This window comes from Oryctolagus cuniculus, chromosome 2, assembly GCF_964237555.1.
Source record: "Oryctolagus cuniculus chromosome 2, mOryCun1.1, whole genome shotgun sequence".
Lineage (NCBI taxonomy): Eukaryota > Metazoa > Chordata > Mammalia > Lagomorpha > Leporidae > Oryctolagus > Oryctolagus cuniculus.
Genome location: NC_091433.1, coordinates 57,972,806 through 57,997,430, shown reverse-complemented (window position 1 = coordinate 57,997,430; position 24,625 = coordinate 57,972,806). Strand labels below are relative to the sequence as shown.

Here is a 24,625-nt window from a genome sequence, read left to right as displayed (position 1 = left end):
TATTTGTCCTTTTGGGACTGGCTTATTTCACTAAGTAAGGTGTTCTCCAGTTTCATTCTTTTTTTGGCTAACAACAGGATTTCATTTTTAACTGCTGTGTAGTATTCCACAGTGTACATATCCTATAATTTATCCACTCTTTACATAATGGGCATTTTGGTTGATTCCATATCTCAGCTATTGTGAATAGAGTTACAATAAATGTGGGTGTACAAATAACTCTTTCATATGCTGATTTCATTTCCCTTAGGTAAATTCCCAGGAATGGGATGGCTAGATCATATGGTAGGTAGGTCTATATGCAGATTTCTGAGGTATCACCATACTGTCTTCCACAGTGGCTTTACCAGTTTGCATTCCCACCAACAGTGGATTTGGATGCTTTTCCCCAGACACCCTCAGGAGCATTTGTTGCTAGTTAATTTCTATTTGAAAGCCATTCTGACTGGGGTGAGGTGAAACCTCATTGTGGTTTTGATTTGCATTTCCCTGATTGCTAGCGATCTTGAACATTTTTTCATGTGTCTGTAGGCCATTTGGATTTCCATTTTTGATAAATGCCTGTTTAAGTCCTTTGTTCATTTCCTAACTGGGTTGTATGTTTTATTGTTGAGTTTCTTGAGCTCTTTGTATATTTGGTTATTAATCCTTTATGTGTTGCATAGTTTGCAAATAATTTCTCCCATTCTGGCAGTTTCCTCTTCATTTTGCTGAGTGTTTATTTTGCAGTAAGGAAGCTTCGCAGATTGATGTAATCCCATTTGTCAATTTTGGGTTTGATTGCCTATGCCTCTGGGTTTTTTTCCAAGAATTCATTGCCTATGCAGGGTTTCCAAAATGTTGTCTAATAATTTGATGTTATTGGGTCATATATTTAGGACTTCAATCCATTTTGAGTGGATTCTTGTGTAAAGTGTAAGGTAGGGGTCTTGCTTCATAATTCTGCATGTGGAAATCCAGTTTCCCCAGCACCATTGTTGAGGAGACTATCCTTGCTCCAGGGATTGGATTTAGCTCCTTTGTCAAATATAAGTTGGTTGTAGATGCTTGGATTGATTTCCGGCATTTCTATTCTGTTCCATTTGTCTATGCATCTCGTTTTGTACCAGTATAAGGCTGTTTTGATTATAACAGTCCTGTAGTTTGTTTTGAAATCTCTCCTGTTTTGGGGCTGACGCTGGGGTACAGCAGGTTAAAGCTCTGGCCTGAAGCGCCAGCATCCTATATGGGCACCATTTCAAGTCCCAGCTGTTGCTCTTCCAATCCAGCTCCCTGCTATGGCCTGGGAAAGCAGTAGAAGATGGCCCAAGTCCTTGGGCCTCTACACCCACATGAGAGACCGAGAGGAAGCTCCTGGTTCCTGGCTTCGAATCATTATAGTTCCAGCCATTGCAGCCGTCTGGGGAGTGAACCAGTGGAAGGAAGATCTCTCTCCCTGCCTCTACCTCTCTCTGTAACTCTGTTTTTCAAATAAATAAAATAAATATTTTTTTAAAAAAAGAATCAGGTTATGCTGTAATCTTTATTTAACAGAATTAAAGCATTTGAAAAAAGAAATCTTGGCCAGCACCATGGCTCACGTGGCTAATCCTCCGCCTGCGGTGTTGGCACCTCGGGTTCTAGTTCCGGATGGGGCACCGGATTCTGTCCCAGTTTCTCCTCTTCCAGTCCAGCTTTCTGCTGTGGCCAGCGAAGGCAGTGGAGGCTGGTGCAGGTGCTTGGGCCCTGCACCCGCATGGGAGACCAGGAGGAAGCACCTGGCTCCTGGCTTTGGATGGGCACAGCATGCCGGCCGTGGCGGCCATTTGGGGGGTGAACCAATGGAAGGAAGACCTTTCTCTCTGTCTCTCTCTCTCTCACTGTCTAACTCTGCCTGTCAAAAAAAAAAAAAAAAAAAAAAAAAAAAAAAAAAAAGAAATCTTTCCTATTTTGATGCCTTAGGCTTTGTTTTTGTTGTATATGATTACTTTAGCTATTTGGAGTCTGCTGTGTTTCGAAATGAATTTTGTTATCATTTTTTGTAGATCTGAGAAGAATGTCCTTGGTATTTTGATTAGTATCACAATGAATCTACAAATTTTTTTGGTAGTATGGATATTTTGTTGATATTGGTTCTTCCAATCCATGAACATCAAAAATTTTTACATTTTTTATCTTCTTTTATTTATTTCTTTAATGTTTTGTAATTTTTATCATAAAGACCTTTGAAATTCTTGGTTAAATTTATTCTTTATTTTATTTTATTTTTATTTATTTATTTATTTTTTGACAGGCAGAGTGGACAGTGAGAGAGAGAGACAGAGAGAAAGGTCTTCCTTTTGCCGTTGGTTCACCCTCCAATGGCCGCCGCGGCCGGCGTGCTGCAGCTGGCGTACCGCGCTGATCCGATGGCAGGAGCCAGGAGCCAGGTGCTTTTCCTGGTCTCCCATGGGGTGCAGGGCCCAAGCACCTGGGCCATCCTCCACTGTACTCCCTGGCCACAGCAGAGAGCTGGCCTGGAAGAGGGGCAACCGGGAGAGAATCCGGCGCCCCAACCGGGACTAGAACCCAGTGTGCCGGCGCCGCAAGGCGGAGGATTAGCCTAGTGAGCCGCGGCGCAGGCTGGTTAAATTTATTCTTAAGTATTTGATTTTTTTGGTAGCTATTGTGAATGGGATGGATCTTAGAAGTTCTTTCTCTGCCATGGCGTTTTCTGTGTATGCAAAGGCTGCTGATTTTTGTGTTTTGGTTTTATATCCTGCCACTTTACAAAACCCTTCTATGAGTTCTAATATTCTCTTAATGGAGACTTTTGGATCCCCCATATATAGAATCATGTCATATGCAAATAGGGATAGTTTGACTTCCTACTTTCCAATTTGTATCATTTGATTTTTTTTTCTTGCCTAATGGCTGTGGCTGAAACTTCCAGGACCATATTGAATAGCCATGGTGAGATTGGCAATCTCTCTCTTGTTTCGGATCTCAGTGGAAATGCTTCCAAATTTTCCCCATTCAATAGTGTGCTGTCTGTGGGTTTGTCATAAATTACCTTGATTATGCTTAGGAATGTTCCTTCTAAACCCAATTAGCTTAGAGTTTTCATCATGAAAGGGCGTTATATATATTTTTTTATTTGACAGGTGAAGTTAGACAGTGAGAGTGAGAGACAGAGAGAAAGGTTTTCCTTCTATTGGTTCAACCCCCAAATGGCCACTATGGCCGGCGCTGCGCCGACCCAAAGCCAGGAGCCAGGTGCTTCCTCCTAGTCACCCATGGGAATGCAGGGGCCCAAGCATTTGGGCCATCCTCCACTGCCTTCCTGGGCCACAGTAGAGAGCTGGGCTGGAAGAGGAGCAACTGGGACTAAAACCCAGCACCCATATGGGATGCTGGCACCGCAGGTGAAGGATTAACCAAGTGAGCCACAGCGCCGGCCCTGAAAAGGTGTTATATTTTATCAAATGCTCTCTCTGCATCTTTTGAGATAATCATATGGTTTTTGTTCTTCAGTTTTTTAATGTGAAGTATCACCTTGATTGATTTGTGAGTGTTGAACCATCTCTGCATACCAAGGATAAATCCCACTGGTCCTGGTGAATGATCTTTCTGAGGTGTTGTTGGATTCGATTGGCCAGAATTTTGTTAAGGATTTTTGCATCTGTGTTCATCAGGGAAATTGGTTTGTAGTTCTTTTCCTTTGTTGCATATTTTCCTGGTTTAGAAAGAATTTGGAGGCATTTCCTACCTTTCAATTATTTGAATAACTTGAGAAGAATTGGATTTAGTTCTTTAAATGTCTGGTAGAATCCAGTGGTGAAACCATCTGGTCCTGTGCTTTTCTTTGCTGGGAGGATCTTAATTACTGATTCAATTTTCATCTTGGTTATTGGTTTGTTTTGGTTTTCTGTGTCTTCATGACTCAGTTTAGGTAGGTCGTATGTGTCCAGAAATTTATCCATTTCTTCTGTGTTTCCCGTTTTGTTGGCATGCAGCTCTTTGTAGCAATTTCTGATGATTCTTTTTATTTTTGTGTTATCTGTTGTTACATTTCCTTTCATCTCTAATTTTATTGCTTTGGGTCTCCTTCCTCTTTTTTTTTTGTTAGTTGAGCAATGGTGTCAATTTTGTTTATTTTTTTTTTTCAAAAAATCAGGTCTTTCGCTGATCTTTTTATTTTTTTATTTTTTGGTTTCAATTTTGTTTATTTCTTCTAGTTTTAATTATTTGTTTTCTCCTACTAGTTTTGGGTTTGGTTTACTTTTTTTTCCCTTGAGATGTATTGATAGCTCATTTATTTGGTGCCTTTCCAATGTCTTGATGTAGGTACCAATAGCTATAAACTTCCCTCTTAACACAGCTTTTGCTCTATCCCATAAGTTTTGAAATGTTGTATTGTCATCTTCATTTGTTTCCAGAAATTTTTTATTCCCTTTTGGTTTATTCAGTTACTCACTGCTTTTTCAAGTGCATGTTATTCAATCTTCATGTGTTTGCATATATTCTAGCAATTCCTGATTTGTTGACTTCCAACTTCATTCCATTGTGGTCCGAGATGCGTGGTATGGTTTTTATTTTTTTGATTTTTTTGAATTTGCAGACATTTGCTTTATGGCCTAACATGTGGTTTATCCTAGAGAAAGTCCATGCACTGGTGAGAAGGATGTGTATTCTGTATATATTTTCATCTGTAAGATGAAAAGTTTTGTAAATACCTGTTAGGTCGATTTGATCTATAGAGTCAATTTACTCTGTTGTTTCTTTGCTGATTTTCTGTCTGTTTGATCTGTCCATTGTTGAAATTGGAGTATTGAAGTTCTCCATTACTCTTGTGTTGGAGTCTATGTCTCCTTTTAATTCCATTAACATTTCTTGTAAATAGCCAGGTGCCCTGAATTAGGTGCATATACCTTTATAATATTCACATCTTCATGTTGAATTGATCTCTTAATCATTACATAGTGCCTTTCTTTGTCTCTTTTAACTGTTTTTATGTTAAAGTTTATTTTATCTGATATTGGGATGGATACATGAGCTCTTTTTTTCATTTCTATTAGCATGGAATATCTTTTTCCATCCTTTCAGTTTATTTCTTTTTTTTTTTTTTTTTTTTTTGACAGGCAGAGTGGACAGTGAGAGAGAGAGAGACAGAGAGAAAGGTCTTCCTTTGCCATTGGTTCACCCTCCAATGGCCACCGCGCTGTGGCCAGTGCACCGTACTGATCCAATGGCAGGAGCCAGGTGCTTATCCTGGTCTCTCATGGGGTGCAGGGCCCAAGTACTTGGGCCATCCTCCACTGCACTCCCTGGTCACAGCAGAGAGCTGGCCTGGAAGAGGGGCAACTGGGACAGAATCCGGCGCCCCGACCGGGCCTAGAACCTGGTGTGCTGGCGCCGCAAGGCGGAGGATTAGCCTAGTGAGCCGCGGCGCCGGCCCCATCCTTTCAGTTTCAGTGTGCATGTATCTTTGTTGGTGAGATGTGTTCTTGTAGGCAGAAAATAGAAGGGTTTTGCTTTTTTTTTAATCCATTAAGCTGGTCTGTGTTTTTTAACTTTAGAGCTGAGGCCATTTACATTCAAGGTGACTATTGATGAGTAATGACTTTGCCTTGGCATTTTCCCATAAATATTTCTATTGTTTACTTTGGATTGCCTTTGAACTTTTATTGGGAGATTTTTTGCCCTCGCCTTTTTTTCATAGTGATGGCCATGTTTCTGTGTTTGTTTGTGCAGCACATCTTTAAGCATTTTTTGTAAGACTGGATGAATGGTGACAAAATATTTCAATTTCTGTTTGTTTCACCTTCATTCATAAATGAGAGCTTTGCAATGTATAATATTTTGGGTTGACAGTTTTTTTCTCTTAAGACTTGGAATATATCTCTCCATCTTCATATTCTATTATTGAAGTGTTATGTTCTTTTGGGGGTTCCATGTTATCATCCTTATTTCTGTTTCTTGAATTGCTAAGTTTAATATTATGCATTTGTGGTGATACTTGTTTTTTTTTTTTTTTTTTTCTGTGATGGCTTTTATCTTTGGATTATGTCTCTGTGGCTTTGTGGAGTATCCATTCTTTCAGTGAATACCCAGAGGTGTGCTTGTTGTGTCCAGTGTGACACCAAGTTGGGCATGGTGAATCTCTCTCTCTCTTTTTTTAAACAGAGGGGAAGTTTGTTCTGATCTGTTGGTGTATTCTGGCACTTACCTCTTCTCAAAGGAGACCAATGCCTGGGTGCTACCCTCAGTGCATACAGTTTTTATCTGTGCTACCACAAGAACCACACAAAGGATCTGTGCAGTCCTCAGGGCGAACATGGATCCTGCATCAATAACCCTCACCACAGAATCAGGGAACCCTGAGCATTTGGGCTCCACAGTGACTGCCCAAAGTTCCAGTCACACCCTGCACACTCTCACACACAGCCACAGTGTTTTCACAGTCCTGGCCACAAGGCTCCCACAATAATGAGCACCCAGCCCCCTGTCAGTTCTCCCAGCCACTCAGATGTCTCCTCTTGGCTGAATGGCAAGCATGTGGACATGAGCTGGCACAGCTGTTACTTACATCCAAAATGGATTTTGCCCTCTCTATGCTAGTTACAAGACACTGGTGCCACGTGTTCAAAGGGAGAGAAACATGCTCCCTTTTTTTTCCCCTCTTGATTAGCAGGTTCACTGTCCCCAACAGGGCCCAAGCCAGTCCCTCACCAGGCTCTTTCTGAAGCATTATCACCAGTGGCTTGGGTGTTGCAGTCTGGCCTCACCTCACTACAAAGCTGGTACTGAGGCTGTCAGCTGCTGGGGTCCCGAGCTGTGCGTGTCCACACCCTCCATGTAGGTGCACAGTGCCCCCTAATTTGAGTGGAATTTCCTCTGCTGCCGTTTTCTCTCTAACCCATCCTTGCAATTGTACTCTCTCCACTTTTTTTTCAAACTATCCTTCCCTAGTCTAGAACCTAAATGGTGTCTTAACCTCCTCACCACACCTACTCCACCAGTCTAACACCTCTTCATTCACAGTGTGATACCTCAGCCCAAAAAAGTGCATGATTAGCTTCAGACAAAGCTAATCAAAGCTAAACAAAGCTGAAAGGGTGGGTGTTTGGTGCAGGTTGGGATGTCTCAGTTCAAATTTATGCTTGAGTGTGTGAGTTCAAGTTCCTGCATTGCTTCCAATTACAGCTTCCTGATTTTGCATACCCTGGGAGGCAGTGAGGGACAGCTCAATTACTTGGGTCCCTGCTACCCTCATGGGAGACAAGGATTGAGTTTTGGGTTCGTGCCTTCAACTTGGATGTTTTCAGCATCTGGGGATTGAATCAGCAGATAGGAGGTCTCTGTCTCTCTGCATTTAACATAAATAATAAATGAATAAAACTTTTTTTTTTTTTCAGAAACTAGATCAAAGTCTATCATTTGGTTGCTCTGAGTACACTGCCAATACCTCAGTGAGCACAGAAGTCTCCATTGGCATCATCTTTGATTGTGTATTCTCCTGTTTTATTGTGAACCCTTAGAAAAAGTTCTCAAATTTTTATTTAACCTCATATGAGAACAGGAATATGATCAGAGTTAATGTTATCCACAGGCTTATTTGAGTTGTTCAGTATTATTCTTGATCAAGATGTTCACTGCAGTGTGCATCTACCACTGAATATACCCTTGAGGTAGAAGCTTATGCCTAGAGTGTCCAAATAAATGTTGCTTAGAGACAACTAAAGATGGGTTCAGTTCCACAGTTCCAAATAAAAGGTGTTTGGTAGAGTGGTGATGTTTTCTATTTTCCTCCAGTGTGGACGAAAAAAATAAAATTATAGTGTGAGAGGGGTTTTGAGTCTGCAATTTTGGTCCCTGTTGATTTATAATAAATAAAGTAAGTCTGTGAAGAAAAACACTTAGCTTCTAGATGAGAAAAAAAGAATACCAGAAGAATCTGTTCTACACAAAAAGCTTACATTTTCACTGCTACAAATTCAGCAGTGGTGAGTTACAGCAATTTTATTTAGCATTTTCAGTGCAGGGCCATATTTCTTAGAACACACAGACATATCAATTTTATTACCTTAAATTATGGAAAAAGCTGTGGAACAATTTTTTTTCAAAGATTTTATTTATTTATTTGACAGGTAGAGTTACAGACATTAAGAGGGAGAGACAGAGAGAAAGGTCTTCCATCCACCAATTCACTCCCCAAATGGCTGCAATGTTCGAGGCTGTGCCAGATCGAAGGCAGGAGCCTGGAGATTCTTACAGGTCTCCCACTTGGGTGCAGGGCCCAAACTCTTGGGCCATCTTCTACTACTTTCCCAGGCCATCAGCAGACAGCTGAATCGGAAGAGGAGCAGCCAGGACAAGACACAGTACTCATATGGGATACCGGCACCATAGGCAGAGGATTAATCTACTGTGTCACAGCATCAACTCCCTAGAGACTTATTTTTATTTATTTACTTTATCTGCAAAGGCAATGTGTGTTACACACTCATGTTTTACTAGTTCCTTGTTATTTTTGTAAATTCATAATTTTCCATAGCAAAGATTTTGAAGAAGTTTTTAAAGAGTAACTGGTGAGTAATAGTTTGCATGTGAAAATATTGACATTTGAGATCAATTTTTAAATTTTGTGTTCAGACATTTTTGTTACTGTTTCTCTATTATCATCATTTAAAGAACTCTGTGATGAGTTTAATGATTATCCAGTGTTTTGTACTGTAATGTAAGTAAATTTTGTGTGGGGGGTAAACTATCTATAAATTGTTACTATTTTACTAAGACAAACTAATATTTTATTGTTCTTAAATGTATTTGTAGCATGAGAAAGTTTAAAAGGAGCTGAATCTAACACAAATCTATGAACATTTTGCTTTCTAAAATAAGTTTTAGAACCAAGTTGAATTAATTGGTGAATAATAAAGTTTTTGGAAAGAATTATAATGTGAAGGAAGGAAGAGAATGAATAGTAACACCACGGGAAAATTCAGGTCAAAAACACTGCATGTGACTCTCTTCTGACTGGAAATATTTTTCAAGTTGACAACAGAGAACAATGTGTCAGCTGTATGCCCTAGCAATGTGGCAGTGTGTGTTATGCCAAGGAAATAATTCTGTTTCCATATTCCATACACAAGAAAACTTGCAGCTGAATTTCATCAGATGCAGTTTTTGTCTCTACTGGTTTCTCTTTCTGAACTAAAAAGCTAAAATTATGCAGACTGTGACCGTTCAGTCTTGTTGATTTCAACACTATCTCTATCCTATTCAGTTTTTGGAAAAATACTTTAAATACTTTATTTCATAAACTTTAATATAGAAAGACATCATCAACGAGAGACTTTCAGAGCACTGTTTTTCCTCGGCCATCTCCCTATTTCTTTTTGCACTTTCTCTTATTTGGTTATTTTGATAGCTCAGTGGGCTTCCCTTATGCCTACTTCTTTCTGTTTTTATTTCTCTGTGAAGAGGGGAATGAAGTAGAATTTGAGACAAGTATGAAGGAGAAGAAAGGGACACATTTTGGGACAGAAGTTACAGAATGTCATTATTTAATAGTGCTTTTGATCATTTTTTGTGAGAAAGATATGATTGAGGTTTGTGGAAAATATGTTCACACAGTGTTTTAGGTATATTAAGTATGTACTTTATTTCCTCACTTGATTTCAGCTTTAAAAATAAATATGAATTAGAAGCTGTCATACAGATCTTGATGTGCATTAAAAGGCAAGTACAGGATCTTTTAAATGACCCTGGTTTTTTCCTTTTTTTCCCCTTTGTTTTAATAGAAGATAATGAAAGAGCATATCTCAATATTGACTTTAATGATGGACTTCAGGGGAGCTCAGCAACCATGGTGAATCTTGCAGCCTACAATTCGGATCAAGTCACTAAGTTGTAGACAATCTAAACATGTTCTGTATTGTACGACAGGGTTGATGAACAATGTCTGCGGGGGTTACTGCTGCACACAAGTAGCTTTTTCTGGGAATTGGACCCTTTCTGGGGTCTGTATACTTTACTGACTTAACTGTGGTTGCATTGTTTGCAACGTGCACTGAGTTCCCAGGAGTGCTGTGTGCTGGTGGGTCACAGGATCTGACTTCAGGTGCTGGCTTCCGTCTTTGTGCTTCATCCGGGGCTCCTCAATTGGGAGAAAGGAACTCTGGGTATCAAGTGAAGTCCATGCTTGGTGAGCACTGTGGCCCGAGAAATCAGAAGAGTCGTTCTTCTGACAGTTTAGTGGTTTGAATAGAAGGGGTGAAAAAGGAAAACAATATCTTATTTTTCTTAGAAGTTGTATTCCTGCCTTTAAATGTGGCCTTTTCTTTAACACAAGAAACTTGTTGTGGCTTTGAAGATAAGGTTTTCTTCTCTTCCCTTCTCCTTTTTCCTTTTCACTTCTGATTGTGTTAAGCCTCACAACCCTGTGTGTGACTCTGTATGTCTGATTTGAATGGAAACAGAAGGAAGCTTAGAAAGAAGCTTTTTGTTTTGTTTCAGTGAAGGCAAGAACTATGTCTAACCTCTCTTACATATTCCTTATGGCTCCCTGTTTTATAAACCCTTGCCAATGGATACGTGTGTGAAAACACACAGGTACGAAGCAGTTAAGAATGATATTACATAGTATATTGTTTTTGATTACTTGTATATGTTTCTTCATTTCCCTTAATTTTTTCCATTGAAATTTACTTTATTATTTTTCTGAAAACTCTACCGTATCAGACTACCATGTGATGCATGTTCACTGCAAGGACAGTGTGACCTTCAACCCTCAACTTCCTTTTTTGTCATAAAGCACCAGCCTGGTGCGTTTTGTAAAAGCAAAAATAACAGATTTCCGATGTGAAAAAAGAACTTGTTTATTGAGAGGTGGCAACATGTGTGGGCAAAATACTTTTATTTCCAGATAATTTGCCAATTTTTTTTTTGGTAACAAACTTTTTCTTTGATGAGAGAAAAAAAAAAGAGAGAGGAAGGTCACAGTGGAATATTTCTGTATCATTGTGTTTTAAGAAACAATACTATATGAAAGCCATTGCTGAGTTGGCCTTGAAAGTAAAAATAATGTAATAGTTTCATTTTTCATGTGTAATGATTATTCATCCTCAAAGTAATCATCATATGCTGTTTTGTGGTTCTTTAAAATTAATAGACATTATTTATGTAGTCATGTTAAATTTACAGAAAAATTGAGCTGTAAGTACATAGAGTTCCTAATTACCCCTTCACAAATGAATAGTGACACACACCCATTGTTAGAGTGTCATACAGAATCGTTTTACTGTCCTGCAAATGCCTTGACCCCCACCTGTTCATCTCTCCCTCCCTTACACAGACCACTGCTCATTTTACTGTCTCCATAGTTCGGTCCTTTCTAAAAAATCATGTAGATGGAATCTTATAGTATGTACCCATTTGGAATTGTCTTCTTTGACTTAATGATGTGCACTTAGGTTCATTCATATCTTTTTACAAATTGCTAATGCATTGCTTTTTATTGTAAATTATTGCATCATATAATATGCTAGTATTTGTATAAAATTTGGTTGCTTCCCTGTTTGGCCATTGTGAATTAAGCTGCTATGAACAAGCATGTGCAGGTTTTCTGTGGACATACTTTTCAATCCATGCTGGTCAATTGCTGGATCATATATGTTCAGAGTATGTTTAGATTTTAGAAAACTGCCAATGTTTTTCTTCCAAAGTGGCTGTACCATTTTGCATACCTACAATCCCAGCAAAGAATATGAGTTCCTATTCCTTTACATCTGTGTCAGCCTTTAGTATTAACTGATTTTGGATTTTGCCATTCCACAGTTATCTAAACATATATCTCTGTTGTATTAATTGTCACTTTTCAAGTGACATGTGATGCAGAACATTTTTTCATATACTGATTTGCAACCTCAGTGTCTTCTTTGGTGAGGTTTCTGTTAAGATCTGTTGCCTGATTTTAAATTGGACTTTTTGTTTTATTATGATGGATATTTTAGATATATTTGTATATTTTGGAGAACAATCCTTCATAAAATATGTGTTATGAAAAGTTTTCTCCCAGTCTGATGCTTGTCTTTTAATTCCTTTTACAGCACTGTTCTCAGAGCATCAACTACAGATTTTCAAAAAATACACCTTATTAGTATTTTCATGGATCGCACTTTTGGTGTTCTACCTAAAATTCTTAACCGAATCTGAAGTCACCTATATTTTACTCCTGTGCTATTTCCAATGATATTTGTATATTTTTTCACTTTTAAATCTATGATCTAATTTGAGTTAGTTCTGTGAAGTATGTTAAGAACTCTGTTAATATTCATCTTTTTGAATGTGGGTGTCCACCTGTTCCAGCACTTGGTTGAAAAAACTATGAGGCAGTAGATTTCCTTTTAAACAATAGATTCTGAGGTATTTTGGTGAAAACCCTGAAAAAAACAAAATAACATGGCATATCTTTCTGCATTTTTTACTTTTACTCTATTTGTATATTTATTTATTTTAAAAGTTTTACATTTCCTTACTTGAGTGACAGAGAGATGCACACACACAAATACACACAGAGGATTCTCTGTTTGCTAGTACACTTCCCAAATGCAAACATCAATTGGGGTTGGGCCAGGGCCAAGGCTGGGAGCCAGGAACTCAATCAGATCTCCAAATGAATGTCAGAAACCCAACGACTGGAGCCATCACGCTGCTTCCCAGAATCTGCATTAGCAGGACCCTGGACTCAGAACTGAAGCCAGGAATGAAATCCAGGCACTTGGATGTGATATTTCAGTGTCTTAACAATTAGTTTAAAAGTCTACCCCAATGTGTGTTTATATTTAAAATGAGATTCTTGTAGACAACATATAGTTAGGTGTAATTTTTAATGTGTTTAATATAGTCTGTTTTTTAACTTTTATTTAATAAATATAAATTTCCAAAGTACAACTATTGAATTATAGCGGCTTTTCCCCCCATAACCTCCCTCCCACCTGCAACCATCCCATCTCCCACTCCTTCTCCCATCCCATTCTTCATCAAGATTCATTTTCAATTATCTTTATATGCAGAAGATCAACTTAGTATATACTAAGTAAAAATTTCAACAGTTTGCACCCACACAGAAACATAAAGTGTAAAATACTGTTTGAGTACTAGTTATAGCATTAATTCACATTGAACAGCACATTAAGGACAGAGATTCTGCATGAGGAGTAAGTGTACAATGACTCCTGTTGTTGACTTAACAATTTGACACTCTTTTTATGGTGTCAGTAATCACCCTAAGCTCTTGTCATGAGTTGCCAAGGCTATGGAAGCCTCGTGAGTTCACGAACTCCGATCTTGTTTAGACAAGGCCATATTCAAGTGGAAGTTCTCTCCTCCCTTCAGAGAAAGTTTCTGCCTTCTTTGATGGCCTGTTCTTTCCGTTGGGATCTCGCTCACAGAGATCTTTCATTTAGGGTTTTTTTTTTTTTTTTTTTGCCAAAGTGTCTTGGCTTTCCATGCCTGAAATACTCTCATGGGCTTTTTAGCCAGATCTGAATGCCTTTAGGGCTGATTCTGAGGCCAGAGTGCTGTTTAGGGCATTTGCCATTCTATGAGTCTGCTGTGTATCTTGCTTCCCATGTAGGATCATTCTCTCCTTCTTAATTCTATCAATTATTATTTGCAGACACTAGTCTTATTTATATAATCCCTTTGACAATCCTATCTTTTTGATCAATTATGAACTTAAGCTTATCACTTTAACAAGTAAGATGGCATTGGTACATGCCACCTTGATGTTTTCTTTTTAATTGTGTATTTATGTTATTGACATCTAAACTGATTATTGATTGTTGAATTAGTATCTACTTGTTTTTTGCCATGTTTCTGGTTCTTTATGTTTTCCTTATTCTTCGATTTTTTTTCCTTCTGTTTTTCTGCCTCTTCTTATTTACTTGAGCATTTAATTCCATTTTTTCTCTTACTAGATCAGTTGTACATTTTAAACCATTTTTTAGTGATTGCCATAGTTTTTAGCATTTTTATAGGTAATCCAAGTCTGCTTTCAAAGAATACTATACCATTTACCATCATTTAATACATTTTTAAAAAGATTTATTTATTTACTTGAAAGATTTATACAGAAAGAGGGAGGAGGAGGAGAGAGCGATCTTCTATCCACTGGTTCACTCTCCAAATTACAACAATGCCTGGGGCTGGGCCAGACCAAAACCAGAAGCATGAAACTCCATTCTGGTCTCCCACATAGGAAGCAGGGCTTAAGTACCTGGGCCGTCTTCTGCTGCCTTCCCAGGCATATTAAACGACAGCTGGTTTGGAAGTGGAGCATCCAGGCTTCAAACTGACACCCATATGTGATGTCAGTGTCTCAGGCAGCAGCTTAACATGTTGCATAACAATGTCAGCCACTACATCATTTAATACTTTAACACTCCACAGGAAGTCCAAGTACCTTCCAAGAAATTACACCTAAGTCTTCCCTTTCATCCTTTATATCGTTGGTGTCATTCATTTTACTTATTTGTAAGATATTGCCACTCAATACATTGTCACTATTATTATTTTGAATAAACTGTTGTTAGATCAATTAAATATTTTTTAAGGGAAAGGGTTTATTGGGGAAAACTCAGCAGACTGAAGGGAAGGGGCAAAGAAGGAAAAGGAGAGTAAGCAAGAGGAAGGAGGGCAGGAGAGAGGGGAGTCAGAGAGGAGAAGGGGAGGCTAGAGGAGAGGAGAGCAGAGAGAAGAGAGACGACAGGAGGAGAGGAGAGCAGAGGAGCCAAGAGAGCAGGAGAGAAGAGCCAAGAGAGCCACGTGTTCAGGAACAGGCACTTTTAAAACTTTGCTGGAGGGCGGGGAGGGAAGCAGGAGCAACGAATCCCATTAGGATGGGGGTGGAGCTTGACAACAGCAGTTGGGCCATGTGGCCACCTGGCTTTCAGCAATGGCGGTGAGGGCTAGGGCCTAGGATGTATATCAGGGTGTAGATCGCGCCATAGATAAAACTACACCAGTTTCCTAACATTCCCCCCTTTGTTTTTTATAAAGCAGGAGTTGTATGGGATTACATTAGTTCCAAAAGTCCAGGAGGGGTAGAGGGACGATGATCTGTCTTTAGAGCTACTTCCTGCTGACATGGGGCGACCAGGTGCTCTTTGCTGACATGGGGCGATGTCTCAAGCCGCTGTCTCCTGGGTGGGGAGCTGAGTATATCCTTGTAGCAGCATTTGGTTGACTGCCGGGTTGCTGAAGGCCTTCATTTTTTCCATTATAACCTGCTGTAAACACTTAGACACTGTAGTATAAAAGACAGGGTGAGAATAGAAACCAATGATCCTAAGAGTAACATTAACCAGGTAATGAGAGGATTTCATAGAGGAGAGGAAATGGAGGGGGCGGGGGTCCTCTGGACCCTGGTAAGGACGGTTTGATAGACATGGTTTAAAGCTGATCCCAGCCAAGACTGGGAGAAAGGCCACTTAACTTTTGCAGGTAGCAGGTTTGTCTGTAAATTCTGAACAATCATACAACATTAAGTGGGGGAGAGGACCATCAGTACACACAGGTTGGGAGTAGAGCCGTTGGTGGTAGAGTAGAGGCTATGGTTAAAAAGGGCTAGAAACAAAGGACAGAGTTGTTATTGGAGAACCTAAGAAAGGTGCTATCTAAACTACAAAATTGTTTTCTGATTGAAAGGCCAATAGAAACTGACAGAAAGGGCTTGATAATAATCTGGTGGGCTTTAAAGCCTTGTAAATTATGATTCCCTGACTTATCTATCTCTTATAGGGTACATCCTAAGGGAGGTGTGAACCTCCTTTGGGGAAGGCACCCTGTTGACTTCCATTACCTAGCTGGCCTGGGAGGAGAGCTGGCCAGGTAAAGGCAGGTGGCATCTCTAACTGGAAATTTACAGTTCTGCCTGCAATGTTACTGACCCTCCTTGGCCATTTTCTCAGCTGTGGTGGTCACTTTGGGAGCTGGGCTGAGTGAAGGGCTTTTCAGCTTAGGGCCAGTAAGATCTGTGGCTCTGATCTGGTCATCCTTCGACTCCAGGGCAGGACCATTTCCAGTGTAAATCAATTAAATATTCTTAAAAATTACTTTTTCTTTATTTACTCCTTCTTTAAAGGTCTTCTTTTGTTTCTGTATATCTGAATTTCTGACCTGTATCATGTTCCTTCTTTCTCAAGAACTTCTTTAAATATTTCTTGAAAGGCAGGTCTGCTGGCAATAAATTCTAGTTTTTCTGATAAGCACTTGTGAAAAATACTTGTTCTAGGTTAATGGTGGTTATTTTTTCTTATCACTTTGAAATATTTATCTACATTCTCTTCTTAGGTGGTTTTGGAGGGACTTCTGATGTAATTCTTATCCTTCTGTGTAGTTAAGTCCCCTTCTGCCTCAACTTCTTTCAAGATTTTCTTTTTCATATTTTGCAGTTTGAACATGATTTGCCTTTGTTTACATTTAGTTTATTTGCTTTGCTTTGTATTTATCCTGCTTGGTATTCTCTAAGCTTTCTAGATCTAGGATTTGTGTCTGTCATTAATTTTAGAAAATTCTGAGTCATTATTGCTTGAACATTCTTCCTCTGCTTTTTGGATTTCTTGTGAAATTCCCATAATGCACATTACACCTTTTGTAATTGTCCCATAGTTTTGTGATAGCCTGTTCAGCTTTTTGTTTCTTTGCATTTCAGTTTTCAATGTTCTTATTGACTTTTTAAAAAGACACTTACTGATTCTTTTCCTTGGCTGTGTTCAATCTATTGATGGACCTATCAAAGGTAGTTTACCTTTCTATTATTGTGTTTTTAATTTCTAGCACTTTTTGGATTTTTTTCCTAATTTCCATCTCTCTGTTTACTTTGCCCATCTGTTCTTGAATGCCGTTTACTTTATCCTATTGACCTCAATTTATTAATCACTGCTGTTTTAAATTCATAGTCTCATAATTTCAATGTCTCTGGCTATATTTGAGTCTGATTTCTAATGGTGATTTTTACTGTGTAGTATACCTTGTAATTTTTGTTAGATCTAGAACATTATATAATTATTAAGCATAAACAAGATAAGTAAACATTTAATGTGATGCTTTAGGTTTATCTTGCTAGGAGTTTACTGTAGCTGTAGGGGTCAGAGGCTAGCATTTCCTCTGTTGTCCTTGTTTTTATCTTCCCTATTGTCTTTATGTTTCCTTGTAAATTTCTTAAGCTCTGAAGTGTGAAGATGTTCATTTTTACTCCCCTGTTATTATATGAGAGTCCTATTTATGTAGTGGTAAGGTTGGAGGCAAGAGAAGCATTCTGTAGCCCTATAATTAAGTCTCAATCCTTGCAGAGCCTGTACCCTTGGGCTGGAACTTTGACAAACATTTGTCAGTATCCATGCCCCTTCACACTCCTTGCTTTGGTGAAAGGAGAAAGTAAGAGTGAGCTGGAATTGGATTTTCTCCTTCTTCCAGATCAGCTAAAATATTTTCCTCTGAGGTCAGATATTGTTATGGAGAACAGCATTCCCTGAGTATATTTCACAATGGCTTCTCTCTGGCACCCACCTATGCCCAGGCTGGAAGCTTGAAGCATGCAGGGGCCTCCTGAGATTGGCCTCTCTGATATTTTTCTCAAAATTGTCAACACGCAGCATCCAGCAATTTGTCAATTACAATTTTAGATTTCAACTTCCAAGCTGGTTCCACTGAAAATTTCTGCTCTTAGAAGCTGTAGCTTTCTGCATCAGCATATCTGTCTAATTTTGGGAATATCCCATTTGTTCTGGCACCATAGTTCTCTAGTGGATCTAACAATTGTGAGTCTCTCTCTTTCTCTCTCTCCTTCCTTCCTTCTTTCCGTCTTTCTTCTTCCTTTCACGCCTTACTTGTGAGAATGGAGTGACCACTTCTGATCTCCTTACATGCTAGATCTGAAACTAAAAGCCTGTTTCATAGAATTTTGATTTTTGTTTAATGGGCAGTCTTCTTAAGTAATCTGAAGGTGATATTTGAAAATATTCAAGGAGCCAGCAATGTGGTATAGCAGGTTAAGCCTCCACCTAAGATCCATATAGGCTCCAGTTGAGTCTTGGCTTCTCCACTTCTGATCCAGCTCCCTGCTAATGGCCAAGGAAAATCAGCAGAGGATGGCCCAAGTGCTTGGGCCTCTGCACCAAAGTGGGAGACTGGAAAAACCTCCAGGCTTCTGGCTTTGTTCTGGCCCAACTGTGGTTGTCGCAGCCATTTGGGGAGTGAACCAATGGAAGGAAGATCTCTTTTTCTCTATCTCTTCTCCTCCTCTCGCTGTAACTCTGCCTTTCAAATAAATAAAAATAAATCTTAAAAAAAAATTCAAGAGGTTGGGGCCTGTGCTTGTGCGTAGCAGGGAAAGGTACCGCTTGCAGTGCTGCCATCCCATACAGGCATTGGTTCAAGTCTGGCTGTTTCACTTGCGACCCAGCTCTCTGCTAATGGCCTGGGAAAGCAGTGGAAGATGGCCCAAGTGCTTAGTCTCCTGGAGCCACATGGGAGACCTGGAAGAAGCAACTGGCTCCTGGCCTCTGGCTTCAGCTCAGCCCAGGTCCGGCCATTGTGGCCATTTGGGGAGTGAGCCAGCAGATGGAAGATCTCTTTCTCTCTCTCTCTCTTTCTGCCTCTGCTCTCTGTAACTCTGCCTTTCAAATAAATAAATAAATAAATAAATCTTTTAAAAAAGGAAATGTAAAAGACAAAAAATAATTATGAAAAAAACTCAAGAGGATAACAAGCTCCTATAAAAGGGTTTGTGTGAAATATTAATGAATGACAATAATCAAATGATAGTGTCAGCAACTGAAATGTATTTTGCATTATCAGTTATATTTAATGAAAAGTTGTGTTAATAAAGCTTCAGAAATTAAGACTGTTTGCTGAAGTTTTACAATGTACAAGCCACCAATAGCATTGTAAACATTTCTCTGCATTAAAGATTATCAGTGCATTAGATTATATTGTTTGATTTGTCTTTAATTCCTGATGGAAAAATGGGTACATTTTGCGATTAACTATCATTTTCCCACCAATTTAAAGCAACTTTGTAGTTACAGAGAGAGGTAGAGACAGAGAGAGAGGTCTTCCATCTGCTGGTTCACTCCCCAGATGGCCGCAATGGCTGGAGCTGCGCCAATCCAAAGCCAGGAGCCAGGAGCTTCTTCCGGGTCTCCCACACAGGGGCCCAAGGACTTGGGCCATCTTCTACTGCTTTCCCAGGCCATAGCAGAGAGCTGGATAGGAAGAGAAGCAGTTGGGGCTAGAACTGGCACCAATATGGTATGCCGGTGCTTCAGGCCAGAGCTTTAGCCTGCTGTGCCACAGTGCTAGCCCCTAAACCTAGTCTTAAAATTCATTGCACATAGCCATAAATTTGCAGTGAGAGAACTAGCACAATCCCCAATCTCCCATACCCCTGAAATCATTGTTTTTCTTACCTTTCTGTTATCTTCTTTGGTAATTTATAGTAAACCTGTGTAATTGTAGCAGATACTGAATTCGATGCATGTGCCATGTGTGTGTGTGTGCATGTGTGTTGTGTGTATGTGTGTGTGTATGTGTGTGTGTATGTGTGTTTAGGATCATGTGTAAGTGCATGACAGGTTATTAAATGAGAAACATGCAAAGGCAAGGTGCAATATCTCAAATAATAAAGTGTGAAGTTGGCCAAGTTGTGAGTTCTCTTTGTGTTTAGAGCATTAAACTTTATATTATGAATATGAGGACATTGCTGTTCATGAAATGAGACTATATAGAGTTGCCCATGATTTCCTGGCTTTATCTACTCATTAACTCAGTAAAATTTTTTATTAATAGACAATTCTTCTAAATCTTCACAGGGTACAGTGTGATGTTTTGGTACATTGATATCCTATATATGGATATTTACATTAATCCTCATCTCAAACATTCATCATACCTTCATGATGAGGGCATTCAAAATTCTTTCTTCTATAGCTATTTTGAATTGTAAGAAACAATAAAACAGTATTGTTGATTGTAATTACATTTTTTTTTTGACAGGCAGAATGGACAGTGAGAGAGAGAGACAGAGAGAAAGGTCTTCCTTTGCCGTTGGTTCACCCTCAAATGGCCGCGGCGACTGGCACACTGTGCTGATCCTAAGCCAGGTGCAAGGCCAAGGACTTGGGCCATCCTCCACTGCACTTCCGGGCCACAGCAGAGAGCTGGCCTGGAAGAGGGGCTACTGGGACAGAATCCGGCTCCCCGACCGGAACTAGAACCCGGTGTACTGGCGCCGCAGGTGGAGGATTAGCTTATCGAGCTGCGGCGCTGGCCGTAATTATATTTCTTTGTAACAGAATGAAATATCATCTCACCCAAGTTAGACTGTGTATTATCAAAAATATAAAAAACCTTAAAAAGTGATGATGAGAATGCAGAGAAGGAGGACTCTTCCTTATACTCTGTTGTTGGGAACATAGATTAGTAGAGCCACTAAGGAAAACAATTTGGAGATTCCTCAAAAAATTAAAAAAAAACAGAACTGCCATATGATCCAGCTATCCCCTTACTGGATATATGTTAAAAGGAAATGAAATGATTTTATAAAAAAAGATATAAGCAGTTTTGAGAGTAGTTACTTTTGTAACTATTTTTTGTGAGTCTTTTCAACATCTGGCAAATATTTCTGTTTTTAGTCAGTGTTTCTTGAATTGATTTTTCTCACATCTGCCATTCCTACCCTATATTACTACTGTAGTGTCTTTTTTGACAATTTAGAATAAGTAAAAGCATTACAAAGGGGGATTCCAAGCAAGTTTATTATGCATTCAGATGCTAATTGTACTCCTCATTCATTTATCACATCTGCAGGCATGTGAAATTCAGTTTTTACATGAAGTTAAAAAAAAAATCCTGTTTCATTTTATTAGGGAAAGAAATGGATCAGAGTAGCTTTCTGTAATGGCATCGGTGGGGGAGTAAAGTGTGACTTCACAGGGTGAAAACAGAAATGTTTCCTTCAATGTGAACCCCGTCTCCTCTTGGAAACCCTAGTGTGGAGGCAAAGTAGGTAGCACAGAAGTAGGCAGATAGTAGCCTATTTTATTTCAAGATCTGATCTAGACTCAGGTTTAATGGGTTGCTAATAGATATTCAAAGTGATCAGAGGCAAGTGTTCTCCAGAGACAACCAGAGATCTGAGGAAATGTCTTTCTGGTCAAGGGAGAGGGGAGGAAGATCAATATCTTGGTTTAGAAAATAGTTTGGGCCATTTTTACCTGTCACCCTATCACTCCACAAAAATAATTTAGAGACAGATTTTGAAAGCTGCTTTATGTGTGTCATAGTCAGTGGTATTGAAAATACACTTCAAGTGTAATTGTATTATACACATCTGTAACCTAATGCAACAAAGTGGAATAGCAAGCTTATGTCTGAATGAACAATGGTTTCCTAAACTTTGTGGAGGCATTTTTCCTTAATTGGCTACCATTCAAGTACTTTAAAGTCAAGGAATGCTATTTAAGTAGCTTATTTGGCTCAACTTTTTACAGGAAATGAAAAAAAATGCTTAATACTCTAGTATTTACAATGACTCTGAAACACTCTGAAGTACTAGTGACATTCTAAGATCGCAAGTTAAATTGAAGCTCAAAAATGGCACAAACAAAAATTAGCTTATTTTTAATGTCTTCATTTCTTTTAACTATTGATCAACACAAGACAGATAAATTGCTTAGGATTTGCAGAAAATTAATTTAAGGCGCTGCTTTAAATTATAAGAATGTGTAGAATTTCTTTAACATCATGTTCAAATTTAATATTTTTTTAAAGGATTTACTCATTTTGCTTGAAAGTCAGTTACAGAGGGGCAGAGGCAGAGAGAGAGACAGAGAGAGAGAGAGAGGTCTTCCATCCTCTGGTTCACTCCCCAAATGGCCACAACGGCTGGAGCTGTGCTGATCCGAAGCCAGGAACCAGGAGTTCTTCCGGGTCTCCCACGTGAGTGCAGGGGCCCAAGCACTTGGTCGTCTTCCATACTGCTTTCCCAGGCTACAGCAGAGAGCTGGATCCGAAGTGTAGCAGCCGGGGCTCAAACCGGTGCTCATATTGGAGGCTGGCACTGCAGGTGGAGGCTTTATCCACTACGGCACAGCGCCGGCCCCTCAGATTTAATTTTTATAGTGTTTTCCTACATTTTTAAAGTGGATACTATTTGATGTGGATTTCAGTTTTCTTGTGGCTGTTAGGGAAAATGCACTCACCTACTCATGGAATTTTTGATAATGTTCTCCTTCATTCTTAAAGGGGATACTATTTGATGTGGATTTCAGATTTAATGTAGCTGTAAGGAAAACGCACTCTGACATACTCATGTGGAATTTGCTTTGGATTAGTTATAGTGGCTATAACTGCTGAACTGCCTCCTATTTTTCTGATTGCCTCAAGGCACAATAAAATTTATTATGTGTTTTTATTCACGTTCTCTTTAATATTTTGTTTGAAATATTGTAATGATCCAGAGTGTACCATAAAAGCTCTTTAGATAAAGCTTTTCTCCCCTTGGCGGTTTTTATACTATTTTGGGGGTATTTGTCATACATTTATTTTCATATAAGTGATTATAGAACATACTCACTAAACTGAACTCTACCTTGATGTGGAACCTCACACGATTTTTGCGTCATATCTTCCTGCCCTCCCCAAAGCTTTTGGATCTCTTCATGAAGTTCTCTACCTCTGTGCAAATGCGCACATTTCCCAGCAATTTGCTGCAAAGCAGATTTTGCTCACAGTTTTAGGTGTTTATGTTTTTAAAATTGGAGTTTGGAGTGTCCGGTGCTATCCCTGGCACATAGAATTTGGGCTTATTGGACAATTTGGAGATGTGATCCAAGCTTTATTTCATGTTGCTGTTTTGTATGTATAGTTCTAAAATAGTGTCGTATGCATTTCTCAGTTGCTAGGGAACTGTTTTCATGGCTTTCCACTTATTATATTTGCTGGCTATTTAAAGGCATAAAAAATAAAAGTGATCTTGATATTTATACCACCATCCATAGGGATCAGAAAATAGAAGAAAAGATAGAGTTCTTTTAGCCCATTTCTTTTCTTAGAAATCTGGTGCCCAGAATGAATAGGTAACCACTTATCTAGCACTATCTGGGTAGAAAAAATGTGCAGTTATTGACAGTCTATCAACTTCTTTTCAAGTGACATTTACCTCTACTCCTCTTCTACTGCCTGTCCACTTAGTCATTCAATTTACAGCACACAAAGTAATTGCATTTCTGAAGTAGTAAACACATGATGTTATTCTCTTAAAACTGGTGCAGCATTAGATCCTTAAACTTGCATATTTCATAATCTCTCCATTTCCATGCACCCATAAAACATGTTTTTATTTTATATTTTGTTTGTGCAAATAACTTCCTGTATTAGTCAGTTTTTCATTGCTTTGACTAAAATACCAAGAAGGAAATCTTAGGAAGAAACAAGGTTTATTTTAGCTCATTGTTTTGATCTTCATAGTCTAAGGTCTGGCGGCCTCACTAGTCTGACATCTGGTCGAGGCTAGGAATGGCAGAGCATGTACAGAGAAATGATTACCCCGGTTAGCTAGGAGGCAGGGAGAATCAGGAATCATTCTTGGCTTTCGTAATCAACTCTTTAGCAAGAGCTACCTTCCAAAGGCAAGTTCCTAATGACCTGAAATCCTCGTATGAGGTTCATTTGCTGCCATAGTTCTGTGAAGTGTCCATTCTTATCCCATTAACCATTAACATTAATCCATTAACTGTTCAGGTAAGACTTTGGAGCTTAAATATCTGCATGACTTTAGGGAGCCAAATCCTGTTCAAACTGTAACACTTCTTTTTAAGTCTTTCTTTGCTTCTAAGTTTGTCTTACCTCAATATACCTTCTAATCATTGCCTTTCTACAGTGTGGAAATTATCAGCCTTCTTACCTGACTAAAACCCTCCAGTGATTCTTTATTGGCTTCAGGATCTCATGTGCCACAAAGGCCTGGCACAATCCTTCCTTTGTTTTATGTCTTCTGATACAATGTATGCCTTATACAAACACATACACACATTTTAATGTGACCCTTAAGGATTTTTGAATCCCAAGTGTCCATCTGTCTTGCCTCTTTCCAAAGCAGAACATTTCCTGGGGACTCTTAGGTATCCTGCTTAGTAGTCAACTGACTGTCACACTATGCATCATGGCAAAGTGACTTTATCATTATGATTATTAACATTATGTCTTGTTTCCCTCTGTTCTCAGTCTCATTTGATTTGGTTACCTTGTCCAGCTTCATGTTCCTTCTGTAACACAGTTTTCATGCTTTTCTGTAAAAATTCTTTCATTTATATTTTCAACCAAGCTGTATGCTTTTTATCAGGAGCGAATTCAGTACTGTCTGGGTATCTTCAACATCTTGCAGAATGCCTGGTACTTGTGGAATTGTTCAGTTAAAATGTAGAAATGAATGTAGTTCTTTGACAACAGGTACTGTTGCCATATATTTCTTTGTTATCTGCCTTAACACTTAGCTTAATGTAATGTTCAGGACTTCCGCTTAATAAGAGGTGTGGATAAAGGCTATAAAGTGGAGGGGGACTAATGAAAATGCATTGAAAGAACTGAGGCTGTAGTGATG

The 24,625-nt window shown here is 39.0% G+C and overlaps 1 protein-coding gene across 2 annotated transcripts in view; it reads left to right on the top strand.

The window, feature by feature from the left end:
• The window catches only part of GPM6A (glycoprotein M6A), a 353,384-nt gene that overhangs the window by 40,050 nt on the left and 288,709 nt on the right, over positions 1-24,625 (top strand). The window lies entirely within an intron of this gene.